Genomic DNA, 26819 nt, shown 5'->3' on the forward strand with positions numbered 1-26819 from the left:
AACTAATCCGTTGTATGAATCCCCTGGATTTGTGGTCCACCCGCAAAGGAGGTAGCTAAAAACTGTCGTCCCACCAACACTTCAGTATTGCTCAGCAATTTGGGGTCCGTGCCACAGAAGATTGGTAGAGGAAATTTAGCAGGTTCAAAGGAGAGCAGAGCGTCTCGTTACAGTTTAATTTATTGAGCGTGGCAGCGTTACGGAGGTGCTCAGCCACCTCAATTGGCAGACGCTGCAAGAGGGCTGTTGTGCATCACAATATTTCCTTGAAGAGGCAATTAATATCTTACTTCATCCTACGTATATGTCGATAAAACAACATTAATGAAAAATTAGATATATTGGAGTTCACACGGAGACTTCCCGCGTTACATTCGCTACTGGAACAGGAAAGAGGAAAAGTAACACAAAGTACTCTTCTCCAAGCCCGCCCGGCTAGCCGCGCGGTCTAACACGCTGCATCCCGAGCGGGCAGGCGTGCTGGTCCCCAGCACGAATCCGCCCGGCGGATTAGTGCCGAGGTTCAGTGTGCCGGACAGCATGTGGATGGTTTTTAAGGGCTTTCCCATCTGCCTCGGCGAATGCGGGATGGTTCCCCTTATTCCACCTCAGCTATACTGTGTCGGCAATTGCTGCTCAAACACTGTCTGCACGTAAATGTACACCATAATTACTCTACCAGACTACCACGCAAACATTGGGGCTACACTCGTGTGGTATGAGACATTCCCGGGGGTCTACTTGTGGCCAGAACTCACAATAACCCTGGGTTCCGTGTGGGGCGGTGGTGGGGTGGGTGGACTGCATGAGGAATGTCGCGGGGTTGTGAACCACCGAGGGCTATGGCGGGACGAAACCTCTCCGTCGTTTCTAGGTACCCGGTTCAATACACACAATGCACACACTCTTCCCCACACACCGCAAAGTTGCTTACAGAGAATAGAAATGTCCTACATCTATCTACACGTACTGTATATCAGGGAAACAAAAAAAAAGAAATTTCATTGACCGTATCGCACCCGCTACAAGCCCTCTTACACAAGAGCATGATATATTCACGTACTCGTTAAGCATACGAATGCGGCCTGGCCGCGCTTTCACCTGAGGCTGGCCGCGCACCTTGGGCGGTCAGACACTGTGCAGGGAGTTCAGAAACACATGACGGCGAGAATCGCGTGCCGGCGCGGGCCTCGCCGTGTTTCGCCGCAGTCCCACGCCCCGCCCAGCCACTAATGGCGTCCGGTAGTCGCCCACGCGCTGCACGCCAAAATAATCCCTCCCTCCCCTTCCCACCCGACCAAACCACCACTCTCGCTTCCCCACGAAGAGCCCGCTGATGTAATGCGAATGTATTCTGACCGCTGACCCACTCTATACCTGCTTTCATTTACGTACGCAGCTACATTCCCGTTTGCGTTTACGTGTGTCCTCTGTGAACCATTGTTTAGTGAATTTTGTAAGGCACTCTGCGTTAGTTCGTCGACAGAGCTAATTCGGGGTGCATCTGCAATTATCATATTTTGCAGTTCTGTCGCTACGGTCGGGGAAAAGTGTAAGAGGTTAGGTCAAATAGTTTCAGAAGTCCATTTGAATACTGACTTTGCCCATTTTAGTAATACCTGTAATTTAGGAGCACTATATTGTTTCAAAAATTATCGCTCTGATACTATTGTGTACATCGATATATTCTAGAATGACTAATGCGCAGTCACTCTGCGTATGATATTCACTGCAGTGTTTTTCAACCACACAGTAGCATGCGAAATTTGGAGAGTAATTTATATGTTTAGTGAGGTGGTATCTACGTAATGAAATGAAACACCTCCAGGCGTCATTTTGACGTTTCTTTATTATATTTCAACCAGTTTTGGTCACTCAGTACACCATGTTCAGGCCTGTACACATAAACAGTAAGAATAGCATCATCAACTTACAACGATGCAAGTACAAAGACATATTAAACAGAATAATGTTGAAGGACAATATTCTGTAAGATAATATACAGTAATCATTTGATAAAAACCAGCAGATACATCCATCGCCATATACCTAAATTGGAATTATATATAGTACATCTTAAAGAATTTCCACTATGTAAGTCGTAGATGGGTAGATCAAATAACTAATGGGGAGGTATTAATTAGAACTGGAGAGAACAGGAAATTGTGGCACAACTTGACTAGAAGAAGGGATCGGTTGGTAGGACATGTTCTGAGGCATCAAGAGATCACCAACTTAGTACTGGAGGGCAGCGTGGAGGATAAAAATCGTAGAGGGAGACCAAGAGATGAATACACTAAGCAGATTCAGATGGATGTATTTGCAGTAGGTACTGGGAGATGAAGAAGCTTTCACAGGATAGAGTAGCATGGAGAGCTGCATCAAACCAGTCTCAGGACTGAAGACCACAACAAAAACTACTACAAGTCGTACAAATGTGCTACGCATTAATAAAATCATTAACCAAATATTTCATGACCATAAGATCGGTCACTGATTTGATATAGCCTTCATGATAGCTGTACCTGTATTGACACTCAGATTTTATTGATGCAGTCCTTTTGCAAAGGCTACTTGCGTTTCTCATTCTGAGCATTATGTGGGATTTTGTATTTATATTGTCATTTTGATAGCTTTACCTACATTGATACTTATATATTGAAAGACGTGCATTTCATTCTCATTCACTATGAACGCATTTCATATTTTACGCATTTTGCAATTCTTTCATCATTTTACAATTGCCTAAATGGCTAGACAATTTTCTATGGCAATATTACGCTGGTCAGTGTAACAGAATGGATAAAATGCTTTTTTATTCCAGTCTCTGATCACAAATGAATTCTTTAGACGATGACCGGTTTCAGTCTGTAAGGACCATCTTCAGATCTAAAATACAAATATATACATCTAGTGAGCAGTGTGTCATTTAACATAAAACAGCAATATGTATCACAATATACTGTCATACACCAGGGAAATGTACAGATAAAATATGGTAGAACGTACCTTTTGTACGCCATGTCCTAAAGTGATACGGCCATAATGGCATCGTCAGAACATGTAAATATAATCAGTATAGCATCGTCACATAGATTTAAAGTATGGTGTAGAATAGGCCACATCGTCCACGTAGTGATTATTGCCAACTAGCTACTGAGGTACAGTAGCATCCAGAAACCTATTTGCCAACACCCTCCTTAGATATCGCTACTGTGGGATGCCATTATGGCCGTATCACTTTAGGACATGGTGTAAAAAAGGTACGTTATACCATATTTTACCTGTACATTTCCCTGGTGTATGACAGTATATTGTGATACATATTGCCGTTTTATGTTAAAAAGACACACTGCTCACTAAATGTATATATTTATATTTTAGATCTGAAGATGGTCATTACAGACTGAAACTGATCAACGTCTAAAGAATTCATTTGTGATCAGAGACTGGAATAAAAAAGCATTTTACAGTATTGGATCACTGTTTGTACACGCGATTATGTCGCAGTTGGTGTAACAGAATGGATGTTGCATATTTTCCGTTTTTGTGAATCCAGTTTACCAGTCTCCCTGGTGTGGCCGGGATAGCTTCTCTTTTCCCTCGTTGGTCATTGCTGTGGGGAGCTTGTGGGACCCGTCTGAATGCTATGTAGTAGTAACCGTAGTTGTCCGCCTTCCTAGTATCTCAGGTTTGGTACCAACCCTGAAGCTTAACTTTTCACTTCCTTTTGATGCTGCAAAGTATCCTCCGTGACGAAATTCTGACCATCGTTCGACGAATCAAGGTGTTCGGGTGGCTAGCCAAACGGCACCCTGTTCCGCGGCAATCCCGTGGCCGCTGATTGGCCGGGATAGGGACGCACCAATTCTCGCGACCCAGCGCTTCCAGCTGTCTTATGGAGACGTGGAACCTCGGTCAGTCCCGTCCTGTTCCTGCTCGCTGGTGGAGGCTTCAGGTCGCAATCCTGATATCGGTAAGCATTTGTGTACTCAGTAAATGCCAACTTAGTTGGTTAGAATGCACTTAGAGCACCAGGGATTCGTTAGTGAAAGAGCGCTACTTCCTTTTCGTTTCCCATAAATTTTATTCGTAAATTCGGTAATTCGTGAGGAATGTTGGACTTGGCCTCTGACCTTTGTCCGTTACGAGTGCGAGGTCAGGTTTAGGCCATATCAGGATTAAGATTCCTTTCTTCAAAGTTGCAGTATCGCCTTCAGCATCTCTTCTTTAGTTTTTTCTTGTGGTACGAGTGTGGATTTAAGTTTCTAGATTGTAACTTCGTGAAATGGACTCGTGGTTCTTTTTATCAGAACAGGCGACCACGTGACCAGCCGATGATCTCGCGTACTGGTATTAATTAGCAACTTCTTAGCCTTGCAGTGATTTTATTTTCTTCGCTTGAACGAGTGCTGCTATGACGGATAGTCACATTGGCGAGGCCACTGTTTCATTTTCTTATTCGGGTATTTATCCCTCACTCTGTTTAGTCTACGTTAGCGACGAATGCTTAAAGGTAATTTCACTCCCTTGTTTTTACAAGAGAGTGGAATGGTAGCGTATTTATTTGATCACAGCAATTAGAACCCTTATTCCTCTTCCGGCCACTCTTCTTGTTTTTGTAGAGCGGGCAGACTGCTGAATCAATATTTCCTTCAAATTACGTTCAATAGAATCTGAATGAGCGGAACTAACGACCTTATGACCTTATTTTCTTCGTATTAATGCACGTTCTTGTTTACGTCCTTTGTTTAATAAACGTGTCATACTAATGTCTATCTCCATTCATCAATTCAACGAAACTACCGTCCCACGTAAGAACAGCTTGCAATCCCCCATTAACCATTCTGATCAGCAGATTAACTAATCAATAAATGTGTTGTTTAGTACGTCTCCGTAAGGTCGTGCGATCTCGCGCTTTTGTTAGTTGCTGCCGACTTTGCTGCACTCACGGACCCGCTTGTAACTAAATCAAATTCTTCCCTTCAGAATGAGGGAAAAGACATGCCTACTGTTAGTCATGAACTAAATTCCGCTTGATGTGAAAGTTGGTTGCCTTAATAGAGAGTTTGAATGAAGTAACTATCGCGTATTCACTAAATTTATTGTTGAGGAATCTTTCCACTATTCCCGCAGAAAAGTACTTGAAACAAAGAAGGCACCGCTTTTAATATTATTGATACTTACTTTAGCAGATAGATGGACATTTCTTTAGTTCTGATGATGTTCTTGAAGTCTCTTTCATGAATTTATTGTTTTCTGCTGCTATTTTTGTAGTTTGGTGAGTCACTTCAGGACTTTGCTGTTTAGCGCACCATCTAACCGAGCTAGGTTTTTATCATGGAATATGTAGTTAATGATTTGATGGACGAATAGCACAGGGTAACTCTGCCACCTCACATATCTCTAGAACAACAATAGATATTCAGAAACGGTTTTCACTAGCATGAACGTACGTCAAGGGTTTAGGAAACCAAATACTATGCGAAATTTTAAAACGTAAACAAATACTATTTTCAATACAAACTTGTGTATTTTTAATGGACACCCCATATTATTTCGTATGCAATCAATAATATGAAAAATCACAAAAATAATGGCGTTAGTTGCATCGCAAAACGTATATTACATCCCGATGTATTGCGATGCGAAGTTGACGCTTGAAATAAATGAAGTGCGCAGCTAGGGCACGTCCTGAGACTGGTGGTGGTGATTAGTGTTTAACGTCCCGTCGACAACGAGGTCATTAGAGACAGAGCGCAAGCTCGGGTTAGGGAAGGATTGGAAAGGAAATCGGCCGTGCCCTTTCAAAGTAACCATCCCGGCATTTGCCTGAAACGATTTAGGGAAATCACGGAAAACCTAAATCAGGATGGTCGGAGACGGGATTGAACCGTCGTCCTCCCGAATGCGAGTCCAGTGTGCTAACCACTGTGCCACGTCGCTCGGTCGTCCTGAGACTCAAGCGTGCACCTCACGCTGCCTGTGTCAGGCGCTCACACAATGGGAAGGTATGCACAATCCACAAAACTAAACAAGTAACATGTCCAACGCAAACTTACTTTTTTCAAATTGTGAATGTATGTTTATTCTAGCGAAATGACTACTAGGCTGAGCGGTTCTAGGCGCTTCAGTCTGGATCCGCTCAACCACTACGGTCGCAGGTTCGAATCCTGCCTCGGGCATAGATGTGTGTGATGTCCTTATGTTAGTTAGGTTCAAGTAGTTATAATTTCTAAGGAACTGATGACCTCAGATGTTAAGTCCCATAGTGCTCAGAGCCATTTGAACCATTTTTGAAATGACTACTAGAGCTACAATTACAGATAGCACACTTGAATTCACTTTGCTAAACTCCTTTACTATTGCCCTGTCGCCCACAGAAACCGTATTGTTGTGCGTTACATCCAGCACAGAAAATACATCCACATCTTGACCAATGAAACTGTGTCACGTCAACGTATGTTCGAAGTGCCTACCGTTTGCATCAGTACCTGTTTGCAGACGAGTAGCGAAAGAGTATTGCACAGATCGTAGAGTTTCTACAGATATTGCCGCACACGCCGCTGTAATACGATGTTGCATATCCTCTACTGTCGTTGTATTGCACAGATTGTAGAGTTTCTACAGATATTGCCGCACACGCCGCTGTAATACGATGTTGCATATCCTCTACTGTCGTTGGGGTTGTTCGTACACTCTGTCTCTCACTGAAAGAAAGAAGTCTAATGTCGTCAAGCCGGGGGACCATGCTGGCCATCGTACAGTACCTCCCCGCCCCATCCACCTTTTTGGAAATGTCGCATATCGAACGTCTCAGTCAACTTTTGCGTTGTGTGCGGACATCCGTCGTGTTGTAATCACATCGATAGACTAGTTTCCAATCCTAGATCCTTCATGAGGACCGCTAGTGTCTGCTGAAGAAATGATGGATATCGCTGTCCATTCAATGTTCCACGGTAAAAATAGGGACCTACAATAAGTTAGCAATGATCCGCACCAAACATTGACACTCCACTGTCATTTATGAGCAACTTGACGAATCCAGTGGGGATTTGCACGGACTAGTAATGAATGTTCCACAGATTCACATTACCTTGATTTGTAAATGAAGCCTCGTCCGTAAACAACGTACTGCTTGCAAAACGACAGAATGCAATGCAGGATTCAAAGCCATTCCCGTACAGCACTTGGTGCAGTTATGGAACTGATGAAACCGATGCCGATGCAAGATTCTGCAGACACGTCTGTGGCTTATTCCTACACTTCGTGCAATTTCTTTTACACCCTCCTGAGGATTGTGCGCTGCAGAAGCCAGAACAGCAATTTCGTTTCCATTGCCACGAGCTGGCTTTGTACGTAGACGTTTTGTGGAAGCCCATTTCCCTGTTTCCGTGAGTGTTCAAATGCTTCAAATGGCTTGAGCACTCTGCGACTTAGCTTCTCAGGTCATCAGCCGCCTAGAACTTAGAACTAATTAAACCTAACTAACCTAAGGACATCACACACATCCATGCCCGAGGCGGGATTCGAACCTGCCACCTTAGCGGTGGCTCGGCTCCAGACTGTAGCGCCTAGAACCGCACGGCCCCTCCGGCCGGCTCCGTGAGTGTCTTGCAGATGTTGCCAATGGTTCGACATGACGGACACGGCCAATCTGGGTAGCATTCAGCATACAGTGTCACAGCTGCAGTTGCATTTCTGTGACATTCGCCATAAATTAAAATAATATATAGTTTTCATTCATTACTTAAGGCCGTCATGTAGACTAGATGATGGCGAATGTAACAAGACAAAAAAAAAAAAAAAACCGGGTTTCAATGTGTCAACGTATGTGAATTACGATACAAAAAAATGGTTCAAATGGCTCTGAGCACTATGGGACTCAACTGCTGAGGTCATTAGTCCCCTAGAACTTAGAACTAGTTAAACCTAAGGACACCACAAACATCCATGCCCGAGGCAGGATTCGAACCTGCGACCGTAGCGGTCTTGCGGTTCCAGACTGCAGCGCCTTTAACCGCACGGCCACTTCGGCCGGCAATTACGTTACAGTACGAGAGCATTTCAGCAGTCCAGATTAGGAGACGCTTGTACACTGAAGGAAGAGCGTGCGGTGGTGATACTGATATGTTTATAGCAGGACACAGGCGCCAGTCTGAGCACAGTATTACATGCGATGCATTAGGTCAGAAGCCGTGACGCCGTTGCCTTCCTTTACAAGCTACTACATACACTCCTGGAAATGGAAAAAAGAACACATTGACACCGGTGTGTCAGACCCACCATACTTGCTCCGGACACTGCGAGAGGGCTGTACAAGCAATGATCACACGCACGGCACAGCGGACACACCAGGAACCGCGGTGTTGGCCGTCGAATGGCGCTAGCTGCGCAGCATTTGTGCACCGCCGCCGTCAGTGTCAACCAGTTTGCCGTGGCATACGGAGCTCCATCGCAGCCTTTAACACTGGTAGCATGCCGCGACAGCGTGGACGTGAACCGTATGTGCAGTTGACGGACTTTGAGCGAGGGCGTATAGTGGGCATGCGGGAGGCCGGGTGGACGTACCGCCGAATTGCTCAACACGTGGGGCGTGAGGTCTCCACAGTACATCGATGTTGTCGCCAGTGGTCGGCGGAAGGTGCACGTGCCCGTCGACCTGGGACCGGACCGCAGCGACGCACGGATGCACGCCAAGACCGTAGGATCCTACGCAGTGCCGTAGGGGACCGCACCGCCACTTCCCAGCAAATTAGGGACACTGTTCCTCCTGGGGTATCGGCGAGGACCATTCGCAACCGTCTCCATGAAGCTGGGCTACGGTCCCGCACACCGTTAGGCCGTCTTCCGCTCACGCCCCAACATCGTGCAGCCCGCCTCCAGTGGTGTCGCGACAGGCGTGAATGGAGGGACGAATGGAGACGTGTCGTCTTCAGCGATGAGAGTCGCTTCTGCCTTGGTGCCAATGATGGTCGTATGCGTGTTTGGCGCCGTGCAGGTGAGCGCCACAATCAGGACTGCATACGACCGAGGCACACAGGGCCAACACCCGGCATCATGGTGTGGGGAGCGATCTCCTACACTGGCCGTACACCACTGGTGATCGTCGAGGGGACACTGAATAGTGCACGGTACATCCAAACCGTCATCGAACCCATCGTTCTACCATTCGTAGACCGGCAAGGGACCTTGCTGTTCCAACAGGACAATGCACGTCCGCATGTATCCCGTGCCACCCAACGTGCTCTAGAAGGTGTAAGTCAACTACCCTGGCCAGCAAGATCTCCGGATCTGTCCCCCATTGAGCATGTTTGGGACTGGATGAAGCGTCGTCTCACGCGGTCTGCACGTCCAGCACGAACGCTGGTCCAACTGAGGCGCCAGGTGGAAATGGCATGGCAAGCCGTTCCACAGGACTACATCCAGCATCTCTACGATCGTCTCCATGGGAGAATAGCAGCCTGCATTGCTGCGAAAGGTGGATATACACTGTACTAGTGCCGACATTGTGCATGCTCTGTTGCCTGTGTCTATGTGCCTGTGGTTCTGTCAGTGTGATCATGTGATGTATCTGACCCCAGGAATGTGTCAATAAAGTTTCCCCTTCCTGGGACAATGAATTCAAGGTGTTCTTATTTCAATTTCCAGGAGTGTATTTCAGAACGTATGAGGTTTAGAAGCGTGGATCCAAGTGTGTTGCCACTAATTGTACCTGTAGTTGTCATTTCTCAATAATAAACATTACTCGCAAGACATCCATCATTCTGATACCGCATTATTTGACGCATTATAAGAGGTGGACCGGTTCAAGTAAGGTACAGCTCAAGAAGGGGTGAAACTACCCCCTTTTAGGAGTGTCATCAATGGAATACGGGCCAGTGGTGTGTTGTCATACAATACTACACCATACGTTAACACTCCACTGACGTAGTACGTCAATCACATCACGATTACCGGCAGCGAGAGGTGCACGCTTGAGTCTCAGGACGTGCGCTAGCTGTGCACTTCATTTAGTTCGAGCGTCAACTTCAAAAAAATGGTTCAAATGGCTCTGAGCACTATGGGACTTAACATCTATGGTCATCAGTCCCCTAGAACTTAGAACTACTTAAACCTAACTAACCTAAGGACATCACACATCACCCAGTCATCACGAGGCAGAGAAAATCCCTGACCCCGCCGGGAATCGAACCCGGGAACCTGGGCGCGGGAAGCGAGAACGCTACCGCACGACCACGAGCTGCGGACAGCGTCAACTTCGCTTCGGAATTTCTCGGGATGTAATTGACGTATTGCTATGCAACCAAAGGCATTATTTTTGTGGTTTTTGATGTTATTGATTGCATACGAAATAATAGGAGGTGTCCACTAGAAATACACAAGTTTGTATTGAAAATAGTATTTGTTTACGTTTTAAAATTTTGCATAGTATTTGGTTTCATAAGCCGTTCATGCTGGTGAAAACCGTTAAGTAGCCGCGCGGGATTAGCCGAGCGGTCTCAGGGGCTGCAGTCATGGATTGTGCGGCTGGTCCCGGCAGAGGTTCGAGTCCTCCCTCGAGCATCGGTGTGAGTGTTCGTCCTTAGGATAATTTAGGTTAAGCAGTGTGTAAGCTTAGGGACTGATGACCTTCGCAGTTAAGTCCCATAAGATTTTAAAAAAAAGAACCGTTTTTGAATATCTATTATTGTTCCAGAGATATTTGAGGTGGCAGTGTTAGGTGAGAGAAGCTGTATAATTTTATTTTAGTTATATGACAATGTATGTATATGTTGTTTTGTATCAGATGATTACTGTAAATTCACTTGTATAGTATTGTCCTTGACTTTTATTCTGTTTTAATCTGTCGTTTTGAATCGTTGGTAAGCTTATGATGCTATTAATACTGTTTGTGCATACAGGCCAAAGATGGTGTAAAATGTGTGTGTAATTTTATGGGACTTAACTGCTAAGGTTATCAATCCCTAAGCTTACACACTACTTAAGCTAAATTATCCTATAGACAAACACACACAGCCACGCCCGAGGGAGGACTCGAACCTCCGCCGGGACCAGCCGCACAGTCCATAACTGGAGCGCCTTAGACCGCTCGGCTAATCCTGCGTGGCCAAAGATGGTGTATTGAGTCACTAAACCTGGTTGCGATTTAATGAAACAATTAAGCCAGTGAGGCTAGAATGTTGCTGTCGAATCTTATTTTGATGTTTTTGTCGCCGGCTATAGTGGCCGAGCGGTTCTAGGCGCTACAGTCTGGAACCGCACGACCGTTATGGTCACAGGTTCGAATCCTGCCTCGTACATGGATGTGTGTGATGTCCTTAGGTTAGTTAGGTTTAAGTAGTTCTAAGTTCTAGGGGACTGAGTCAAATGGTTCAAATGGCTCTGAGCACTATGGGACAACATCTGAGGTCATCAGGCCCCTAGAACTTAGAACTACTTAAACCTTACTAACCTAAGGACATCACACACAGCCATGCCCGAGGCAGGACTTGAACCTGCGACCGTAGCGATCGCGCGGTTCCGGACTAAAGCGCCAGAACCACTTGGCCACACCGGCCGGCTAGGGGACTGATTACCTCAGAAGTTAAGTCCCATAGCGCTCAGAGGCATTTGAACCATTTTTATCTCTGTCGTTGTCCTATCTTCATAGTCTTGCCTCCTTGGCCGGTTTTTGTTTCTGAAATCGGCTAGGGAAAGAGTGAGGAGAGAGCGCTTGGACAACGGGCAGTGGGTGTGTTTCTAGCAGCGAGTGTGTAAAGAGTGTACCGAGCTGACGGCCGTTGAGTGCCGTACGTGGAAGCTTGCTGGCTTTGCGGACCGAGTTGAGGCTGTGTGACGTTGGTTGGTCGCATCATGCTCCAGGAATGGCTATTCTGCACGAGTCACCACGGACTGCTCACTGCTGGTTTTCTCTTGTTACCAGCCGCGGATGTTAAGCTGTAACTCGGGATACTCACTGAGTGTTTGCGGCCACAACAGCTTGCTGGTATTGTATTGCTGCTCGCGGTCGTCTTTGACAGTTATGACTGTTTGAAATTGATTATCAATCAAGCTCGATAGTTATCGTTTTGCAACAGGCTTGTCGCTTTGGTGATCCAGTACTGCCTCAACCTCTCAGTGTTAATGCTAAGTCACTTTTGTTAAGTTTGAGTTCCAAGTCATCATCGGTTATCAAACCATGGGAGGACTCGAACCTCCGCCGGGACCAGCCGCACAGTCCATAACTACAGCGCCTTAGACCGCTCGGCTAATCCTGCGTTTATGTTTTAGGTTAGCTTATTTTTAGTTGAGCTTTGATCACAAATTTATTTTAATCACTGAGCCGAACGGTTGTTTCTCCTCTCTTGTTCCAAGGAGTTTTTGATTGTCTCTACTGTTTAAAAGTTACTTGTGCGTATTTGTTATTCTCATTGACAGTTTTAAAAAACAGTGTAAGCAAGTTATCTCTTACTTATAATCACAGCAGGTGAAAATAATTTTCTCCTCATTCGCGGAGATCTATACGCATAGATACGTATGTGTTTGCAGACTGCTTTATCGGTAGTAAATTCTTGGTTAGCCTCTCATCTGTGCGGTGAATCATTCTTATCATGACCCGCATAGAAACTAACTAGTGATGTGTATATGTTACAGAGTTCTACTGTAATTTGGTTTGCAGCTGTTCTGTCTCGGCGTTTGTGATATGTCCTAGTTGGACTGTTGGTTGTCTCACAACGGCAGGTCCATTGCATGAGTGTGATTCGGTGGTTATACCGGACGGTGGGTTGGCCATTGAATGAATGCTTCTGGACGCACCGTTAAGCCCAGCCTTATTATGTTATGTTATTCACTTGTATTGCTTTGTTCCTGTAGTCATAACGTTTTGATTGAGTATCAACCACTGTAGCTGCCGTAATTTGTTTTGATGTTTGTCGGGTGCGCGACTTTGTTTTCACGTTGATCTACAGCCTTGTCCCGAAGGTGAAGATATCTCCGATCAACGGGTTCAAAATGGTTCAAATGGCTCTGAGCACTATGGGACTTAACTTCTGAGGTCATCAGTCCCCTAGAGCTTAGAACTACTTAAACGTAACTAACCTGAGGATATCACACACATCCATGCCTGAGGCAGGATTCGAACCTGCGACCGTTGCGGAAGTGCGGTTCCAGACTGTAGCGCCTAGAACCGCTCGGTCACCCCGGCCGGACGATCAACAGGAAACAGTTATCTAGTTCCTGGTCCTTGTATGTGTTTATTTTACTGTTTCAATTTAAACTACTGCCTGATTGTTTTTTCTGTTTAAATCTTGCCATTGTTATAACCGGAACTGTAATACAAGTGAATGTTCAATATTGTTATAGCAATTTACAATAACTGTGTCAATAAAATGACGTGTAAATTATTTTAAATTAAACCATCCTGGCCAGTTTTGTATGCCTCTCTAGGAAAGTGGTACCACAACGGTGCCAAACTGATAGCAGAGACTGGTTGTATTCTTGGGAGCTTAGCTGAGAACGATAACTGGACATCGTTTACCACTAAAGTTTGACATTTCACGGTGTTTTCATTATTTTACTTAAAATTGTTGTGTGTCGTTGCTGGCCGCTTGTCTATCCTTCTTTGCGCCGTTTCAGGTTTCTTGCGTGCAGTAGCGTACCGTGACGTGATCGGTGTCCGCATGCTTAGGAAGAGAGAGCTGAAATTTGACTTAAGAATAAGAGGACTCAGTGAAGAGGGTGATTTTAACAAATTGTGTGCACAGTTGCACATGGCCCTGACCCTTCCAGGCCAGCCCTCAGCGGAATGCATAGGACATGCAGGACCCGCCGTAGCTTCTCTGCCAGCACATTAGCAGAAATAGTCAAGAGCACTGAGTATTTTTCAGGGCGGGCTCCAACACATGCTCAGATACATCGCGTGCAAGCCCAGAGTAGAGGATCTGAAGGCAGTGGTCGACCAAGCGACTAATAAAGAAAAGGCTGAATTAATATTTGCTTTAATGACTGCACAAAGAAAGTTGAGTTCTGTGGAATGGGCTGGAGTGTCATGTGAGTTTGATGGAGAGGTGAAAGTGGGAGGAAGTGTGCAGCAACCCTTGATTGATACCGCGCATGGTTTAGACAGAAGTTTCTAAAGTTCTGCTAAGCTACCCTTTGCTAAGCTACCCAACCCATTTTCGAGTGCGCTTCGCAGTGCGGAGTCGCTCGCCATTGATTATGGTGGAATGTCTTGTAAAATTCCTGCGTTTTCAGTTGGTATGGAGAAACCGATTAATAGTTTTAAAATTCCTCTGCTGGCAGTGTTACAACTCATTTACCCACTATGTAAAGGTTCACTGGTCGAATTTGTCAGTGACGCCTTTGAGCAGAAAGGAGATATACAGGGTGAGTCAATAACTATTGCCACCTAGAATAGCTCCGAAAGTATGATAGTAGCTGAAAAGTTTGTGGGACAAATGTTGCATGGGGGCAACGGAGGCCATAATATGACGTTAGTTTTTTGTTGCTAAATAGGGTCGTGTCAGAGATATGAAGGTCAACTTTGTTTTTGTAAATGGGATGCTATAGTTTGGTACTTACTTTCTAATAGCAGCTATCGAGACAAATCGAATGATGTGTAACAGTAAGGTCTTTGAAGGTGAACGAAGGTCAAACAGGAGGCATGAACGTCTATTTACAGGTGTTCGATGTGATTCCCATTGGTATCAATGCAGTGCTGCAATCTTCTTATCATGGATTGCGTGATATTCCTTATCACTGCGGCACTTATAAGGCACATGGTCTGACAATTCTCTCTCGTACATCGTGCAGATAGTAAATATTCGTCTAATACGGCCTATCCTTCTAACGCGCAATTGACATGTAAACAGCATTCGACGGTTTCGCAATACAACAGTAATAGGAACAGTAAGACTAGTCTCGTCGAAACAAGCGAATGTGAGTGATGCATTCGTTCGTAGAACAAGTTGATATGCTGCTCATTTACGGAGAATGCCAACCAAATTCATTGTGAGCTACAGAAATATACACTGAAAGATATCGTCAACGTACTCTCCCTACACGTCGTACGTTTTTATATGTGACTAAATGGAGAATAACTGGATCTTTAACTCATCGGAAACATACGTGGCCAAGGAAAGTTGCTAACAAGGAAACAGAAATTGGTACTCTTGCCACTGTGGTTCGAGATCCTCGTGTTAGTTCGCGTCAAATCGCAAGGGAATCTGACATGCGCCAGAGTAGTGTTGTTAGTGTTCTGCATAGCCATAAATATCATCCTTACCATATCAGTCTCCACGGATTGTATACGACGCATTGAATTCTGCCGATGGGCTCAACTTCAGAATCAGACGAATGACACATTTATTAATCTGATTTTATTTACTGACGAGGCTACATTCACGAACCATGGAAATGTTTGCGTAACATGCATAATTGGGCAACTGAAAATCCATGTTGGCTGCGGCAAGTTGCACATCAAAACCCGTGGTCGATGAACGTATGGTATGGGATTCTGGAGAACAGAATTATAGGCCCCTATTTCATCGAAGGAAGTACACCGCATTCCTGAAAGAAACATTAGGTCTGTTATTGGAAGAAATACTTTTAGAAACAGGGAACAGAATGTTGTATCAACACGATGGGTGTCCGGAACATTTTTCGCTGATGGTTAGAAATGAGTTGCAGAGACAATTTCCAAATCGTGGGACTGTACGCGGAGGAGATGTGTCGTGGCAGGCTCGTTCGCCAGACTTGAAGCCTCTGGATTTTTTCTTGTGAGGATTCGCAAGAGACATCGTTTATAAATACGTTCCTACTACACGTGAAGGTATGCGAGAGAGACTTGTCAGAGCATGTGCTTTGATAAATGCCGATGTGATAAGGAATACCACTCAATCGATGATAAGAAGATTGCCGCACTGCATTGATACCAATGGTCATCACTTCGAACACCTTCTGTAAATGGACGTTCATGCCACGTTTGTGACCTTCGTTGACCTTCAAAGAAAACCAATGTAATATTATGACCCCCGTTGTCCCATGCAACTTTTGTCCCACAATCTTTTCAGCTCCTATCATACTTTCGGAGTTATTATTGGTATCAATAGTTGGTGTCTCACCCTGTATGTAAACTGAGGTCCACCGTCCCACAGAGATTATCCCCACGTGATAAGAATGAGTTGATTAGCGAACTTTTTTTGCGTTCAGCAGGAGAGGGAGCCTCTTTCGCGCTACGTTTGGGAAGGGCGGTTGGCAGTGCTAGCCCTTGAAGTGGCTTTACCCAAGGCCGAGATAATTGCGACCATTGTTCAGGGGATAAATCCAGAAGATGGATCGCATATCTTGTTCACGGATAGACCAGATACATTGCAATAATTAGAATCGTTAGTTTCCGATGTTATTTGTGTTGCACAAGTCGATGCATGGCGCTGATTTAGTGGTGATGTTAAGCATACTGAACGTGAGATTAGTTTAGAATCTAGTGCGAGTATTGCTACCAAACCCAGCAGATATTTCGTTGTTGGCAGACGGGGCACATTGCCCGGCAGTGCAGTAACCGGTCGAGCGCTGCGCCGAGTAGCAGAATGGCCGAAATAAGATACCGCGCGCCTGTATTCACCTCAGTATGGCTAGTAACCGAATCCTGCTGTTTTCCTGTATCCATATTAATCATGAACCCGTGCGCAGGTTAGTGGATTCTGGAAGCTACCCACGACTACTGTGTTACGACTGGTATTTCTTTACAGTTCGCGCCCACAACTGATTTGTTGTTCTGTCATTGTAGGAGCGACCGGGCATACACTGAGCGGCCACTAGTTATGGGGATTTCAATTTGAAGCATCTGCCGGAGGTGAAGGCACAAAATGTGTGGGGGTATTAAAACAATTTCCTTAAGTGCTGAGTAATAAAATTGGGATGACTAATAAGGTGGAATACTATATTAAGTTTAGCAATGATTTTCCTGTTAGACATTCAACGTATCGTTTGGCCCGCCGAAAATGAAGGCCTTGCGTGCCGAGGGTTGGGCGAGGGTGTTATCCGGTCATCCATCTCGCCTTACACGTCTCCAATATTTTTAATTAAGAAACGTGATGCATCAGGGGTTAGACCTGTGGTGTATTATTGTCTGTTAAATAAGAGGGTGGTGACAGAATCTGTTCCTTTGGCAGATCTTACTGTGTTACTTGGTTCGCAGGTAAGAGGTACTTTACGGTCCTGGACCTTAACCAATCCTATTAACTGATTCCCCTGGCGGAGGCTTTTAAGGCTTTCCCGGCCTCTGCTACGGATTGGAGTTTGTACTAATTCAGCCGGGTCCCTTTCGGTTTATCCACGAGAGGTATTTTTAGGAAATACAGGATCAAATGTGAAGAATTAGCGGCCCCTCTGAAAGCGCTGCGCAGGAAATATCAGCAACTTACGTCGACTGATACACAATAGGCTGTTGTTGACACCCTTAAACACGCGTTGAGCAACTTTTCGCTTTTAGCGGTCCCTAATTTTGACTTGTGCATCGTCCCTCAAACTAACGTGTCGAACTATTGGGTTGCAACTATGTTGCTGCAAGAGCGGGATGGTCATCGATATGCTGTAGGTTATGGCTCACGTGCTGTTACTAGTGCTGAGGTCAAATATTCCACCTACGAGTTGGAGGCGCTCGCGGTCCTATTTGCTACTGAACAATTTTGATTTCACCTCGAGCACCGTTCCTTCGTGTTGGAGACGGAGAACCAAGGCCTGTCGTGGGCGGTGGCACATCTCAGCAAGACCGGTCGGACTGCGGGGTGGGCCGTCAGGATATCAGCGTTTATCAGCATTTGTCTGACGTCAGATTCGTCAAGGGTTCCGCCAATGTGGTAGCTGATGCCGTCAGCAGAATGTGTGAAGCTGACGCTGAGGAGAGCCCTAGAGAACAGGTGGCCCAACAAGAGGCCTTAGTGGCTGTAGCTCTGTGTGAAGTGCCTGAACTCTTTGGGGGTCTGGGGCAAGGTCAGGATTCCGGAAAGACTAAGCAGCGAATCCAGTCCGGAGAAGATGTACCTGTGTACCAGACTAGAAAAAGGCTTTCTGTGCGCTGCGCTGAAACGCAAGGAGTTGGGGTTAGATGAATCTGTGTTCCTATGGAGTTAATTCCAGCTCTCTTTAGAGATTATCATTATTCGATGTTGGGGGTGGGGGCATCTAGGCCTTCACAAGACGCTTCATAAGACAGGGGAGCACGTCACCTGGTATCCCTGTATAAAGATATTAAGCAATTAGTTAGACAGTGTCAAATATGCAAAAGGCTCAAACGCAACTCGGGACTTAAGTGCGCTCTTTTCAACTCCACAAGGGCACAGTTTCCCATGCACCGACGTTTGGTCGACCACGGGGATACTCGTTCCCGCACAAAGTCAGTTTTTAGGTGTATTCTTGTCGTTGTTGCTGCGTTTACTAGGTTCACGTGGTTGATGCTCAGTGGTGCTATAACGGCGGGAGCTAATGCGAGCCTCCTAAGTAAAATCATTACACGGTTTGGTCCTCCTGTTACCTTGTTGAGCGATATTCCCCCAGGAATTTCGAGGCTTTTGTTTTAGAAATGGCACTAAGCACGTGACAACGACACCTTATTATCCACAGCCGCCCTTTGCGGAGAGGATGAATAGGAACTTAAGCCCCCGCTTATAACTTTTCACGCTGATAATCCGGCAAAATGGGTCCAAGCCTTGCCATGACTGAACTTTCCATTTAACATTTAACACAAGTCTTACACTTATTTTGCTTACACTTATTGTAAAATGGTCAGTGAGAATAACAATAAATAGACACAGTAACATCAAAACGATGGTTGCTGGTGTTTCATTTTATGACGCAAGGTAACGGCCCAAGTCCCACAGACCATCAGTCACAAAGATGGACATACAAATCTAGAGATGATACCTTGCCAGAAGATCTGAACGATATTTTTGTCTCCCGTAAAGGGAAAAAAAACTATATTGATAACCATGAATAATACGGTACCTATAGGATCAGTTTTGTTCCGTATCTTAATCAATGTTCCACAAATACCTTATCCTAATTACTTCACCCATCAAGTCGGTAGACTGCTGTCCTACTAGGCACATCCGTAAAGTCGTGAGAGCGAATGTTCACGATTTAACCCGGTTATTACACAGTAAAATGCACGAGACGATGAATATATTAGGCCTCATATGAGCTGTGTAAATAATGAAAAACAATCACAAATTCCTTCAATGGACATGAATAGCTCAACCACTACAAAGAAACATTGACATTTACCTATTTACGCACGAGATGTTTCTTGAGGAACAGTGAAGGGTTGTATGGAGTTTTTCCGTTAGGTATTTAGTATTTCAGTGAATTAGAGTTAAAAATTTCTGTTATGTGTAAATGTAACGTTACAAAACTAATCAGTGTCGTACAAAACCTTTATAAGTAGGCTTTATAATGGTTTATCTGAAACGTTTATAACTCCAGCTACAACTATCTTTCCAGTCCTCATTCTAACATTGCCTGTAGCTATAACAAGGAGCTTGGTGTACATTTTTCGTTGATACACAGTCCATAATGCGAGAAACTAATTAATCACAGTATTTCGTCATTTGAAAGCAGATTCCCAGTCCCGCAATAAGAGAAACTTATTTCAAGAGAAGTGGCAACTCATTTTGTGCCATTAACCAGCCCTGTAATATTATTCCTAAGATAAAATGCTCAGTTAACCAAACTTCTGTGCACTACATGACGAATTTATACAGATGCTGTGATAACAGTGTCACTTCAAAAGGGTATATAACTTACCGTCTCTCCGTTGAGAGTTACGGGCGCTGTTTATTCCATCATTTATGAGTGCAGTTTCATCACTGAGTAGCACGAATGAAATTAACCGACGATTGGCAATTACCATCGCCAAAACTCCAATCGTCAAACTTTATCACTTGCATGAGGCTGTTATACACCCTGATGACGTCAAGCTTACAAGCAGCGATGACGAATCTGTCGCCATACTTTGAATTTGTTATAAAGGTACGCAAAACTTTTTGTCTCCTCGTAGGACCACAATCTGCCGACTGAAGAAAGGCTGCTACATTATCCTCAGCTTTTATTGTAAACATACATTCAGTTGGTAGGTGGACATTAATATCTGCTCCAACCTCATGAAATTATAGTTGAACACGGTACTACGGTGTTAGGAAACCACCTTCGGAATTTGTAACGAGCTGCGTGTACAGATTTGTCACAATGCCGCATGGAAATACCACCGTATTCAGTTTACGTAAATACGGTATGTGCATTATTCCTCTTTAAAGAACTGTATTCCCATCGTCAGACTGATATCGCAGTTTCTTTTTATTCAGGTATTTGAGTCGTGTTAGCTCATGTTCTAGAGCTAGGCATAGGCGTGCTAACTATACACTTCAATGTATACCATCTCCCTGTTAACGTCCGTTGAAAATTAATCATTGGAGGTGATTCTTCACTCTAAATTGACCATCATTTGTCTCTCAACACAGTATAAGGTTCACTTACAGGGAAAGAAGAACTTGTAATGTACTTTGTTTACAAAGACACAGTGAGATTCCTGACTCGTACAAGTGGTTAAGTATGTGGAAAAGCTCATCCTAAACGGTTTACGTATTAGTTTAAGATATTGCCTTCAGCTGATAACGGGACTGTGTGACCGGTGCCTGCTTTCTCCAGAAGTAGTCAACGCCTTGTCTATGCCTAATGGGCAATGGATGAACAGAGGTTATCTGTCGTCCACCGAGGGGAGAGAAGAAGGGCTGTTAGTTGTTGGAAGCTCCAGTCGGGCGTGTGATAGCACACCTTAGGGAAATGGCGTAACGAAAATGGACCGATTTTATGCACACACCGTGTTTATGCCGGGAGAAAAATTCTGCCACTTGTATGAGGGCAACTCGGGTGCTACTTGAGGAACAGTTTCGTGTCAGTTGCAGATAGTCACTCAAGGGAGAACCGATAATGAATGAAATTTTCGGTTCCTTCCGGAGACTAGCTACGGTGGTTCAAAAATGGTTCAAATGGCTTTGAGTACTATGGGACTTATCATCTGAGGCCATCAGTCCCCTAGAACTTAGAACTACTTAAACCTAACCAACCTAAAGACATCACACACATCCATGCCCGAGGCAGGATTCGAACCTGCGACCTTAGCGGTCGCGCGGTGCTACGGTGTTATGAGCAAGTAGTTTCGTTTGTCGTGGACACTGCACCGCTATCAGTTTTGCGGTATTTTTCCAAGCTGTTTGCTCTGGAGTATAGGGAGCCGTCATCTGTGTATTTCTGGACCTCCAGCATAGTGTAGAGCTTTGTGAAGTCAGCAGATACGTCGGTTGCTCATTGCACTACGCAAGGGGCCACTGGGATGACACAGTGCACAACGCTCATGGGAAGGTTTTATTTATTTATTTTTGTTCAGTACATACTCCAGAGATTCTCTTCCCTCCACATAAAACATTTATTAAAAAAACTGAAAGGACAGAAAATTTAGAAGCGCACAGAGTTAAAATGTCAGTTGCTAAGTGCGAGAATTTTTACAGCAGAGTCCCAGAAATCACATCCCTTCTATACCCTTGTCTCCCAAACGCCATAATAGGAAGTGATGCTCGATTGAATTTGACTCCGATCAACAGGTTTCGGTTGATTTAAATGATGTGTCGGACATCGTATGGGACGTAAGCAGAAAGTAATTTCTAAGTGTGCTAGGGCCGGTTGCAAACCATAAACACAACCAAAGCAGTTTGCATTTATTGCAGTGATACGTTTTACAGTGAAACACTGCATAAAATATGGGATTATAAGTATCATGGGAAACAGGGTCGAGTGGCAAAATTTAGAAGACATACGAAAGGAAATGTGATTTTTTCGGAGCGAATGGAGAATAACAGAGAACCCTAGGGGCACAGGCTAACTGTTTTGTTGTCGAGTTAAAACAGAAGAGCAAGCACTGGCGAATGGTGTCAGACAGCTGTCATTAACAGAAACAAATTACGAGAAAGAGAGATTCACAAGTGCCTCCGTGCATGCGGGTGAAAGAAGCAGTCAGATGGCCTCTCCGATTACTTCCAGAATGTTGAGTTACGTAGCGTTTTATACAGACTCTACACTGCCCTTTGATTTCTGTCCATGAGTTCATCGCTCATGTAGTGGGACGTGTATTTGGGTAAAATAACCAGAGATGAAATATAAAATATAGACGAGGAAACTAAGAGCGACAGAAATTACTCATGCCTAGGAAAACGCAACGACGCAGGTAGCTGGAGTTATATGTTAAAATATGCAGAACCATCGGTCGTGGAGCAATTCGAAGACAGCTTAATATAGGTAGCTCGTGCTAGTAACAGTAGATGAAATTAAGTTACTCACTGACAAAATGGTGTAAAATATTTTATACCCACTACCTACAAAAGGACAGTGGTGTTACGACAAGAAAAAGCCATTAAGATGGCAAACAGAGTGTTTGTTTCACAGAACTAAGAGTCACAAACAACTTTTTTATGGACTAACGAAGTTTCAATCCTCAATCAGAGAAGTGACGCGGTTGAAGTTGGGAAATATCTTAAAATGTGTTCTAGGGGGATAAGCACAAACAAAGGAGAGTAACATAAAGAAGTAAAGAACCATCCTGGTTCAATAGCACCACGTTGCGAAAACAACGAAGGGAAACTTATACAAAAACCTCAACAGCAATGCGTTTGCAGGATTAGCTACTTGTTAAACCTAAGAAAAATCACATTCAGGTAAATGATTAACTGTCAGTAAAACTAGAAATATCTGGTCATATATTAAGTTCATAAAATGAATCAAATCGTCATTACAACATCTTGTGGAGCTGAAACTGAAGACAACACCGCGAGTCCCAAATTTAATTTTGCGTTAATAAATGAGAATCATTTGAACGACCAACACTACAGAAAAACAAGACTAATTGAACGAGACAAAGTAGAATATCGTGACGCAGGTTCTGCTTGATTTTATATGAGTATGATGGGCAAACATCTATTAGGCGCACTACGAATGTAGTGTTGTGGACATGTTGGGAATGTGGATCTCACGGGGAGCGTGCAAGGGATAAGTCCCTGCAGACGCACTATCCTCTGTGCCCGCGGTGGCTCAGATGCCGGCACGGTGGCTCAGCGTGTTCGGTCGGAGGGTTAGCAGCCCTCTGTAATAAAAAAACCTGAGTTAATCGATCAACAACGAACTTAAACGGATGTCTTACGACGTCCGCCCGAGCAGATTTTTTTTAAAAAAAAAAAAATGGATAGAGCGTCTGCCATGTAAGCAGGAGATCCCGGGTTCGAGTCCCGGTCGGGGCACACATTTTCAACATGTCCCCAATGAAGTGTATCAACGCCTGCTTGCAGCTAGGGTGTCTATATAATTATCATTTCATTTCTAGCAAAGCTGCATGGTCATCCACGGTAACTGTTCTTTCGGGAACAGATACTACCGTCATATATATAGTTTTATATTTTTCTTGGTCTCACACACTGACAGGAAGAAAATCACAACAGAAAAAAATAGAGTAATGAAGTTTTGGGGATACATTTGTCTGGGTAATATTAAAACGCTCTGTAACAGAACAGATGATTAAGATTGCGGAAAGGGCCAAATAAGATGTCAGTCAGTTTCACTTTAAAATTGTAATTTATTGTAATTTAGTAACACCTTTAAACCAAAACGGCACATAGCCGAACCTTTATAACTACAAGTTCCAAAATACAATTCTTTCAGGCGGAAGGCCTCCAAACAAGAAATCTTAAATGCAATAAGATAAATTTCAAGTGGCTGAAGACATGCAGTTAAAATTGCAAATACTATAAGTTTAGCGGTTACAGAGGTCAGGGATCACACTTTATTAATAATTATAGTACAAAGTAATATCTACAGTTACAGTTACATTTTCAGCAAGTACACCAAGTCCTTTCATCCATACATGAATTTTTTCATCATTACTAACTTTTCTACAGGAGCGTGTATACAAGGTAAATGGCATGTTACTATAAACATAGCTAGGCATACTTTGGGTCTTAGGATATATACCACAATGCCAGGTCTTGTAGGCGATCATATCTCGATCGGCGAAAGATTCAAGTCCGGGAAGGGAGGCGTTCTCGCAACGAACAATGGCTAGGGTTATATACTGTATATCACTGTTAGGTGGAAAGCCTCAAGGTGAAAGTGGATAGAACAAACATATACAAGGTGCAATACAAACGGCTGAAGGCCATAATTAAATTTCCAAAATTTTAAAATATATTACCATAATCTTTTATGGCACAAGGTCGCAATGTTTTTGCTCAATGGGAAATTTTGAGGATAAGGCTTTAAGCGGCTGAAGGCCCACAGTCGATTTTCCAAAAATTAAAAGAATACCTTAACCTTTAAGTTTCGAATGGCTGAACGCACACTAAATGAAAAAGCAACACAACAACAACAACTAAATTTAAGAATAAGCTTTTAAGCGGCTGAAGGCCCTCAATTGGTTTACATAAATCTCAACAACAAAAAATTTCTATTAAAGCATTGGCTATAATAGATTACCAGCAAACCATTAAACACCTATGAAAATGACAGTATAGACAACGGCACTCAGACACCTTATGGGGTAGGGGGGCTGCTCTCGAAACATTAGCGTTCACTTAGGTGAGACAGGTAGTGTGTCCAACTACACTTGATCCGTCGGTAACCCAACCAAGAGACAGTCCCGGACTGAACGACCAAACGACTTGCTAGCCACCAATCGGTACATAAAAACTCAATGACCAAACTGTTTCGGACGTGATTATCCACAATGAAATATGTATTAATCTGTCAAAATTACACACCATGCTGGACAGAGACAACAGGTGAGAAAAGGACGCTGCCTGAAACTACACTCCTGGAAATGGAAAAAAGAACACATTGACACCGGTGTGTCAGACCCACCATACTTGCTCCGGACACTGCGAGAGGGCTGTACAAGCAATGACCACACGCACGGCACAGCGGACACACCAGGAACCGCGGTGTTGGCCGTCGAATGGCGCTAGCTGCGCAGCATTTGTGCACCGCCGCCGTCAGTGTCAGCCAGTTTGCCGTGGCATACGGAGCTCCATCGCAGTCTTTAACACTGGTAGCATGCCGCGACAGCGTGGACGTGAACCGTATGTGCAGTTGACGGACTTTGAGCGAGGGCGTATAGTGGGCATGCGGGAGGCCGGGTGGACGTACCGCCGAATTGCTCAACACGTGGGGCGTGAGGTCTCCACAGTACATCGATGTTGTCGCCAGTGGTCGGCGGAAGGTGCACGTGCCCGTCGGCCTGGGACCGGACCGCAGCGACGCACGGATGCACGCCAAGACCGTAGGATCCTACGCAGTGCCGTAGGGGACCGCACCGCCACTTCCCAGCAAATTAGGGACACTGTTCCTCCTGGGGTATCGGCGAGGACCATTCGCAACCGTCTCCATGAAGCTGGGCTACGGTCCCGCACACCGTTAGGCCGTCTTCCGCTCACGCCCCAACATCGTGCAGCCCGCCTCCAGTGGTGTCGCGACAGGCGTGAATGGAGGGACGAATGGAGACGTGTCGTCTTCAGCGATGAGAGTCGCTTCTGCCTTGGTGCCAATGATGGTCGTATGCGTGTTTGGCGCCGTGCAGGTGAGCGCCACAATCAGGACTGCATACGACCGAGGCACACAGGGCCAACACCCGGCATCATGGTGTGGGGAGCGATCTCCTACACTTGCCGTACACCACTGGTGATCGTCGAGGGGACACTGAATAGTGCACGGTACATCCAAACCGTCATCGAACCATCGTTCTACCATTCGTAGACCGGCAAGGGAACTTGCTGTTCCAACAGGACAATGCACGTCCGCATGTATCCCGTGCCACCCAACGTGCTCTAGCAAGTGTAAGTCAACTACTCTGGCCAGCAAGATCTCCGGATCTGTCCCCCATTGAGCATGTTTGGGACTGGATGAAGCGTCGTCTCACGCGGTCTGCACGTCCAGCACGAACGCTGGTCCAACTGAGGCGCCAGGTGGAAATGGCATGGCAAGCCGTTCCACAGGACTACATCCAGCATCTCTACGATCGTCTCCATGGGAGAATAGCAGCCTGCATTGCTGCGAAAGGTGGATATACACTGTACTAGTGCCGACATTGCGCATGCTCTGTTGCCTGTGTCTATGTGCCTGTGGTTCTGTCAGTGTGATCATGTGATGTATCTGACCCCAGGAATGTGTCAATAAAGCTTCCCCTTCCTGGGACAATGAATTCACGGTGTTCTTATTTCAATTTCCAGGAGTGTACGTTAGTGGCCAGGGCAGGTAACCGGGACATTAACGGCCACAAGGCAGAAAATTCCACTGGTACATTTGAATTTGAAATAAGGTAATGTAGTTAACTTCACCAAAACGAGCAGCGCCTGAATTTACGTCAGTGGCCAGGGCAGGTAACTAGAATACTAACGGCCACAAGGCAGAAAATTCCGCTGGTGCACTCGAATTGTAGTCAACCAATATAGTTAATTCCACATGGCTACTCGTTTTCACCACTACAAAACTTCGGTGTTGCTCACAGGAAAAGCTCCCCAACAGTGTACCACCGAAACGACCGACACAACATGAATGGACGTGGCTTGAGTACTTAACACACCACTCAACTTTGAAGTCCCGGGTCGGTGAGCCAGGAAAGCTCGTAGCAATCGGACAGCACCACACACACTCCGACACTGTGCAGGGACCACCAGTCGTCACAGCCGACTGCACCGCATGGAGATATTGTCCATGGTCCGCACCAACCGAGCGACTACCCTCAAAATGCC

The sequence above is a fragment of the Schistocerca nitens genome, chromosome 5 (assembly GCF_023898315.1).
Source record: "Schistocerca nitens isolate TAMUIC-IGC-003100 chromosome 5, iqSchNite1.1, whole genome shotgun sequence".
Classification (NCBI taxonomy): Eukaryota; Metazoa; Arthropoda; class Insecta; order Orthoptera; family Acrididae; genus Schistocerca; species Schistocerca nitens.